This window comes from Gobio gobio (genome assembly GCF_949357685.1).
Source record: "Gobio gobio genome assembly, chromosome: 11".
In the NCBI taxonomy this organism is placed as follows: Eukaryota; Metazoa; Chordata; class Actinopteri; order Cypriniformes; family Gobionidae; genus Gobio; species Gobio gobio.
In genome coordinates this window covers 20,600,300-20,606,682 of record NC_137104.1, presented here as the reverse complement: position 1 = coordinate 20,606,682, position 6,383 = coordinate 20,600,300, and positions in this window count along the sequence as shown.

The following is a 6,383-nucleotide window of genomic DNA, read 5'->3' as shown; positions in this document are numbered from 1 at the left end:
GCTTCAGGCTAGACCATCATATTTCTGTGGGTACGTGTCGCAGGCTCCTGGGTCTCATGGCCGCAGCTTCCCCGGTGCTTCCCCTGGGACTGCTCCATTTGAGGCCCTTCCTCTGGTGGATGAAACGCTCAGGGGCTCGGTCAACAGGATCGGCCCTTCGCCTATTGAAGGTGTCACGCGGCTGCTTTCGTGCCCTATCAATGTGGCGAGACCCTCTCTTTCTTCAGAAAGGGGTCAAGATGGGGGCGGTTTTCCGTCGCCAAACGGTTACGACGGACGCCTCTCTTACCGGCTGGGTTGCGGTATTCGAGAGCAGACCAGCTATGGGTATCTGGGAGGGGGAAGTTCTCTCCTGGCACATAAATTGCCTGGAGTTGAGAGCGGTATCCCTGGCCCTTCAACATTTTCTCCCCTCACTCAGGGGGCATCATGTCATTGTCAGGACCGACAACATGGCAGTGGTGTCTCACGTAAATCGCCATGGAGGATCACGGTCGCGCACCTTGGACAGGCATGCGCGCCGACTCCTCCTGTGGTCTCAGGACAAGTTTTTGTCCCTGAGAGCAGTCCATGTACCCGGAGTCTTAAACCTCGCTGCAGATTATCTGTCGAGACAGAAGCTCCGGTCGGGGGAATGGATGCTGAACCCTCAAACTGTGTCACAGATTTGGGAGATGTTCGGGAAAGCGGAAGTGGACCTCTTTGCCTCGAAGAAGTCGTCCCAGTGTCTGCCCAGTGTGAGCTCTCCGGCCCCGCTGGGGATAGATGCGTTCGCGCATCCATGGCCCAATCTGAAACTCTATGCGTTCCCGCCCATCAAGCTGATTCCGGCGGTTCTGTACAGAGTAAGGGAGAGTAGGGCCAGCCTCCTGCTGGTGGCTCCACACTGGCCATCCCAGACTTGGTTCTCGGAGATGGTTCTCCTCCTGGACTCCTCCCCATGGGAGATACCGGTCAGGAAGGACCTTTTGACACAACTTCAGGGCAGGATTTGGCACCCTCACCCGGAGATTTGGAAGTTGTGGGTATGGTCCATCAAGGGCCAACGACACTAAACACTGGTCTTTCTGCGGACGTTCAGGAGATCATTGCTAATGCGAGAGCCCCCTCCACAAGGAAGCTCTATTCCTCCAAGTGGAGGGTCTTTGAGTCGTGGTGCTCGACTCATGCAGTAGATCCAGTTAACTGCCCGGTTGGTTCGGTTCTGGAGTTCCTGCAGGAGAAGTTTGCTGCTGGAGCAGCGGCCACCACCCTTCGGGTCTATGTCGCAGCTATAGCTGCCGGTAGGGAGTCGGACGAAATCCCTCTAGGCAAGCATAGACTGGTTTCATCTTTCATGCGAGGGGTTAGGCGCCTGAGACCAGCACGCTCCCCTGGTATTCCCTCTTGGGACCTCTCCGTGGTCCTTGAAGGGCTAACTTTGGCTCCATTTGAGTCTTTGGAGTCAGCTCCTGAGCGAATTCTGACTCTCAAAGTTGCTCTTTTGTTAGCTCTGTCTTCTTTGAAACGAGTGGGCGATCTACAGGCTCTCTCTGTTAACGGGACCTGTATGGATTTTGCCCCTGGCCTAGTCAAGGTTACCTTAAGACCTAGGCCGGGTTATGTGCCCAAAGTTTTGTCCACGTCATTTCGCTCTCGGGTTATTACTCTTCACTCCTTTCACCCCCCTCCGTTTGACTCGGAGGAAGACGAGAAACTTCATTTGCTCTGCCCAGTTCGAGCGGTGAAGTGTTATGTTGACCGTTCCGACAGGTGGAGGAAATCTAACCAGCTGTTGGTGTGCTTCGGTGCTGGCCGCCGCGGGCTTGCCGCTTCGAAGCAAAGGGTTTCCCATTGGGTGACAGAGGCTATTTCCTTAGCTTATGAGGTGCATGGTTTACCTTCACCTCTTGATATTAGAGCGCATTCTACCAGAGGTGTGGCTTCCTCTCAAGCACTTTTTAGAGGGGCTCTTTTGGAGGATATTTGTGTGGCGGCAGGTTGGTCCTCTCCGCACACTTTTGTGAGATTCTATAGTTTGGATCTCGACATGGCTCCGGGTGCGCATGTCCTGTCTGCTTAACCTAGTCATGCAGGTTATCTGGTGTTCTTTGAGCCAGATACGGCAGCGCTTTTAGCTTTCGTTCCCATTACGTCTTTAAAGTGACGCAGCGTCGAGTGAACCTATGAAAGAGAACGTCTCAGGTTACTTGCGTAACCTATGTTTTCTGAGTAGGGAACGAGACGCTGTGTACGCTGCCAAGCTCCTTGCGCTGCCGACAGGCCTTCCTTTTCGGCAGAGAAATCTGAGGAGCAGATGGCGCGTGCTAATATAGGTGACTACGTCAAGTGGGGCGACGTGCGCGCCATCAGCCAATCAATTGCCGTGATTCTATAAGGGCTTCAGATCATCGGCACACCCAGAGGGCGTCCCATTACGTCATTAAAGTGACGCAGCGTCTCGTTCCCTACTCAGAGAACATAGGTTACGCAAGTAACCTGAGACGTTAGGCCATATTAGCGATTGTTTGAATTTCGCATTAAACCTTAAAAAATTTTAAAAGCTTAGACTTTGTTTAATATCAAAAGCAGGTTTGGCAATTTGGCGTGAGATTAAGTTGGGCAGCGTGAGAGCGTGAGACTGAGCCTGAAAGCGTGAGTATCACGCCAAATGCGTGAGAGTTGGCAACCCTGGATGCACACAGGAGTTGCATGTCCATCAACTGTATTCAGAAGTATCCAGCATAGACAGCTTTGTTTCAGTATAAGCCAACCTAGTTTTGTTTGCATAAATCTTACCAGACTGTTTGTTTTGAAAACATCTTGGTTTGAGACCACCAGGGGCCCGTTTCAGAAAGGAGGTTAAGTGAAAACTCTGAGTAGGTTAACCCTAAAATAAGGGAAACTCTGGGTTTTCTGTTTCAGAATGGGAGGTATGTCAAACCCGAGAAAGCAGGGTAAGTCAAGCCCGTTTCTGAAATAGAGGTAACTTATACTCAGAGTCAGTTACCTGGGGCCTGTACCATGATGGTAGTTTCAGGGTTACAGGATTAGTTTTGAGTTGACAAAACCAAACCAATCTATTCAGGCTTTGTTGGTCCCATGATGCTGATCATCAACTTTCTCTGTCAACTCAGGGTTTGATCCTGTCACAATCACACTCTGTGGATCAGTCAAACTGAGATTCACTTCTCACGAGAGAAGCAACAAAATTGATTTATCTCTTCTGCAGAATATTACATGATTGAAAATATTAAGAATTTAAACAAATTTACACAGGAAGAAGAAAAGAGCTGTCTATGATAGAGGACAACTTGAAGAAAAATCTTACTTAGTCAGTGCAAGTAAAAGTTATGAAGTTAGTTTAGTTGATATATAGAGAGAATTGAACATTTATGCTCACATGTAATTTTTTTATAGATTTAGTTATTGAATTTAAAGCTTATTTGTATGACCTTTATATAGGCTATTTATTTTAATATTAACAAAATGCATATTGATGATTGATTTACTAAAATTATACATGTGTAATTTATTAAGGGTATAATAATTACATCAATTATTTTAAAATAATTCAAAATTATTATTATTATAATAAATGCATTGTTAAAAGCCAAAGGTTTAAGTCTTTAATAGCCATTTGCTATGTAGTGACCTTTAATTTGGAGAGGAAAAAAGGGGAGTGACTTTATTGCATCAGATATGTGTCACTTTGCTCACAGCTGATTGGTCCAATTTCAGTTTGAGATCTCTTATCCAGAACATAACCTGCCCTGGAGCAGGTTAGCTGTGGAGGGTAAGTTACTATGGAGATGAACACAGCTAAAAGCCAAACCACTTTAATGGTACCTTAAACCCAGGATTGGCACAAACTAAGCTTAAACATATCTGGATAGCCAGCTAAACCGGCTTCATGGTATTGGCCCCAGGGTAACCTGGTCAGAAGCAGGTTTTCTTTGGTAAACCCAGAGTTTGTTTCGTCCTCCTCCCCCTTTTTAAAGCACCAGCAGTGTTTAAATACTTTATTCATTCATTCAAACCCCACAAATGCTTTTCTTACTGAGTATTTTGGTCGTATTTCAAGTTTAAATATAAATAAAATTATAAATGTAATTTAATCTAAAGTAAGCAAAGTTTACTTAAAACAAATTAAATGATCTGCCACTTGACAAAAATACAAAGTAAGAAAAGCATTCTTTGCAGGAACATTCATTGCTCATATTTTCATCATGAGGACACTGTCGAAGTGACAAAAATGGCCTGTCCTTTTATACAGGATCCTGACGTTCACTTGATAATCCTCTAGAAGTAACCCAATAATTCGAATTTCTTTTAGGATTTCCAGTGGTTGGACGCATTGATAACACTCATTCCCATCATCACACTTTCTGAAAACGGATTATTGTATGGGATGGAAGGATGCTGCCAGATGGTAGTACGAGATATATGGCATAACCACCACCACAGCTGTTAAATACATTTATTTACATTTTTATAGTCATCTTTATTTCCTACAAATGCTTTATTCTTTTTCCTGTTGGATGTTAATATTCTTCCTCCATCTCCTCTTCATCTGTCAGTGGTGCTGGAGTTTGGCTGGCCTGAGTAGAAGTCATAATGTCATTACCCTAATTAATAAATGTAACAGGTGGGATCAGAGAACATTTCATTATGTGAAAAGAGCATAGACCCTTTTCACATTTCTGGGTTTCCGAAGCTGAAGTCGTCATAGTTGGGTTAAATCTTATAGCGGTGAATGATAGAATACATTAAATATATATTTGTGTGTCTCCATTTGCTCAAAAAGCAAAAGAAAAACTCCACAATAGTGATTTCACAACTTTCAAAAAGATGGAAAAATTTAAGTGAGATTGATAACTGCAGTGAAAAGAGAGAAAGATGTTAATTTTTTAACTATCACTCCCATAGACGCTGTATTAGAAACACTCTCACAGCAGCGGCAACTTGATTTTTGTAATTTGATGCAAAAGTAATATAATACAAAGTATTAGTGTTATAAATGTACATACATAAAAATAAAAAAAACACGTTGCAGGATTTACGATATTGATGACCATTAAAACACGTCATCACAGTGTGTGAAAAGGGTCTATGTGGGAAAAGCTGCTGCACATTGGACACTGAATGATATTTATTTAATATGTCAAATCTTTGTAAAGTCATTAAACCTACACCCATGAACATTTTATGCTTAAAGCTTTACCTGATTGAATTATGTTTGTTTGTTTTTTTTAGCTGCTGCTACATTCTTTGTTTGCCTTTTGGATACCATGAAAATTAAGCTTAATTAAAATAATTAAGAAATAAACTTACATATTGACCCGGAAGTGTGCAAACGTCTTTTTGTTGGGGGCTGTTGCCATGGTGAATCGTAATTTCGGAGCTCCATTGATCGTGGCTTTTCATAGTTGGAGTGCATGAGCTTAAAGGGTAATTAATGACAGAATTTTCATTTTTGGGTGAACTAACCCTTTAACTCAGAGTCAGTCAGAGTTGATTGAACTACTTCAATTCGGCTGTTCTGAAACCCAAAACTCAGAGTTTCCCATCTCAGAGTAAGTCAACTCAGAGTTCAGGTTTAAACTCAGAGTTGGTTGAACCTCCTTTCTGAAACAGGCCCCAGCTGTTTATTGGAGCAAGTTTTCTGTCCCAGAACCACCTTTTCTGAGGTAAGAATTGCAAAAAGTGTTTCCAGATTGTCATTTTCCCTTTTCTACCAACAGAGTGGCCTGAAAGAGGTCTGACATCAACTCTTTAGGGTGTTTACACTTGGATTGTTTGGTTCGATTAAAACGGACCCTGGTGCGATTGCTCCGTTCGTGCAATTCATTTGAATAAATGTGCTGTGAACGCTACCATCAAAACCCTGGTGTGCACAACCGGACAGAGACCTCTGAAAAATGGGTCTCGGTCTGCTTCCAAACAAACTTGTGCAGTTTGAAAGAAACATGAACACCACACGGACCAAAGACATGTAAACGAACCAAAAATGGGACATGATGTCACAAGGTGCGACCCTAAGGGCAGAATGGTCAAGCATACGGTTTTTTTCTCGTCGCGATGTTGCCCATCATAGTTCGGTACAGGCATAAGAACTGCGTCTCCTCACTGCAGCAGATCTTTGTTTGTGTGTGTGACGGAGGGGTTCTTGACGCTGTTTTGACCCCTTTAAACATTTTATAAGCTCTTCACGAGTTCTCAGCTGGTCAAAATATATACAAAGAGCACATTTATCCCAGCACACACCATTGTTTTGAATGTTCGGTAAGTTCCAGCTCGAAAATATACATCATAAAAGCTGACCAAACAAGCTGTGCTTTTAGGTTCAGTGTTAAAAATGACAATGTGAACGCTAAGCAGACCAGGACTAAACCGGACCAAAC